Below are 2,444 nucleotides of genomic sequence, written 5' to 3'. Positions count from 1 at the left end.
AAGTAGGGGCGGGCCCAGACGCTGGCGGCTGGAGGAGACCCCAGACGCGATTCTAGGGGGTCTGGGAGGCGATTCGCTACCACCCCCTTCCGCGCCCGCTCACCTAGGGGAATGGAGGCGGCGGCTCGCGACGGGGGTCTGCGGCCCGCCACCGCCCCGGGGGCCGCAGCTGCCGCTGCAGGGGCTGAAACCTCTCAGTTACCCGCTACTGCTGACTTCCCAGGGTCGGGTTTCCGCTCCGCTTTCCCTACCTGCCGGGGAAGGACCTGCTTTGGGCTCCCTGCTGCTTGGGGCATCTCCTTCTAACGCGCCCCATCACACCCGGCCTCCCGTCTGGCGGCCCTGGGAGAACTGGGCAGCAGCAAGCTGTAGGGACAGAGCCAGTCTGGGAAGGGGAAGCGCTCCCTCCGCCACTTCACTGCATCACACTTCATCGTCCCCGTCCCACTCAGTCTCCCTGGCCATCCTGTCCACCGCCATGGCCTCCACGTTTAAGACTCGCAGCCCAGACCTCCGACCTGCTGTGTGACCTGCCTAGAGAGCCCTGTATACCTCAGAGTCAGCAAGTGCGGAGCAGAACTCTCGATCCCCACCACCTTCCCCACCCAAGAGTGCTCCTCTGGGTCCTCCTGTACTCTGTCTGGGAACAGGCAGCCTTCACTTTCCTAAGCTCTTGAATAATTGGTTCTGGGTGTGTAAGGAATAGCCAATTCTTAAATAAAATTTAATTAAAACCGAAAACTTCCTTGTCTGCAGGTCGTGACAAGCAAACTTTCTATTAGATGTTCCCTTTCCCAGGAAATTGGAGGGCTTTTTGATTCCAGGCACCCTTCTTGTTGAAAGGCAGTGGTGCCTAGAAGTCCCAGCCATGAGCCGCATCATCCCTGATGCTTCTTTAGCCACTCAGAGAACCTTGGTGCTGGGGTCCAGGGTGCATCTCTCCAAGCTTTGTCACCCTTCCCCCCATCTCATAGCCTCTGAACTGTCCTCCCACCTTCAGTCTCACCTCCCTGCCTTCAGTCTGGTCTCTCTTCACACCCACTCCCCTCATTTTCTTCACGGCAGCCTGAGACCTCTTTTTAAAACGCATGTTTGGAGGCTGGGGATGTAACTCAGAGTGCTTCCCTCTCATGGGTGAGGCCCTACTACTACAAAAGAATAGGAGAGGAGAGAGAAAAATATATCTGACCAGGGTCCTCCCTCAGGCAGAAAATCTTGTAATGATTCTTTGCTCTCCTTCTGCAGGCACCCTGCCCTTTGGTGATAGGGGCTGTTCTAACCTTCCACCCTAGAGCTTCTCTCAGTACTGTCCCTATGTCCACCACCAACTTTCCTCTAGCTTTGCCAAGCTGCTTGCAAGTTGTTAAATACACCACTCATTCAGCAAATATTTATGAAGCATGTACTTGTGTGCTAGACCCTAGAGTTACAGCGGTCAAACAGACAGGGCTCTGGCTCTGGCTGGACTCTAGGCCTTTGAACATGTCTTACATGTTATCCCCTTTCCCAGAATAGGTCCCTTTACTTCCTCCGGCAAACTCTTACTCATCTTCAAAGACCCAGTTGAACCCTTTTCTGCTCTGTGATGCTTTCCCTGGCTCCTTTAGTCACTTAGTTGCTCCCTTCTCCTGGTTCGAAGAGTTTTTTTCTAAATGTTGGCAGAGTCATTATTCTCAGGTTTGATTATCCAGCCCAGTAGCTTTAAATTCCACCCAAATTTGTGCCTCCAGTGCAGACTCTGCATCTGCCTACTTGCAGTAGAAACTCAGATGTCTAATAGGCATCTCAAGATTGCCACCCTCACAAATCTGTTCCTCCTCAATCTTTCCCATCTCAGGAAACAGCTCCACCACCCATCACAGTTGCCCAGACTTAAAATCCAAGCATCATTCTTGTTTTCGCCTTTTCCCCCATCTCCAGTCCATTTGCATGCCCTGTCAGCTCCACTTCCAAAATATGTCTCCAATGTATTTCACTTTCTTGTCAGCTGCCATCACTTTAATTCAAGCCACCATTGATTTCTTGTCTGGATTATTGCAACAGACGCCTAACTGTCCATCCCCCACAAAACCGCCAGAGTGATCTTATAAAATCTTAATTCAGATTATGTCATTCTCTTGCTTAAAACCTTCTAGTGGTTTCCTATTGCACTTAGTATTGAACTTGACTCTACAAGCTGCATGATCCATCTCTTTCCTACTTCCCTCCCTCCATCCAAACACCTAGTCTCCTATCAGTTCTGCAAATACATCAGTCCTTTCCTGCCTCAACATCTGTGCACTTGTTTCTCCTTCCCTCAAATCTCAGTTCAAAGTCATCTCCTTCAAGAGGCCCTCCTGGATTATCCTTTCTAAAATTGCCTATGATATTTCTCTTTAATTCATCACTGTGATTATTTTTCTTTTCTTTTCCCTCTCCTTTTTTTTTTTTTTTTTTTTTTTTTT

The sequence above is a fragment of the Marmota marmota genome, unplaced genomic scaffold (assembly GCF_001458135.2).
Source record: "Marmota marmota marmota unplaced genomic scaffold, marMar, whole genome shotgun sequence".
Taxonomy (NCBI): Eukaryota; Metazoa; Chordata; class Mammalia; order Rodentia; family Sciuridae; genus Marmota; species Marmota marmota.
This window is presented reverse-complemented; position numbering follows the sequence as displayed.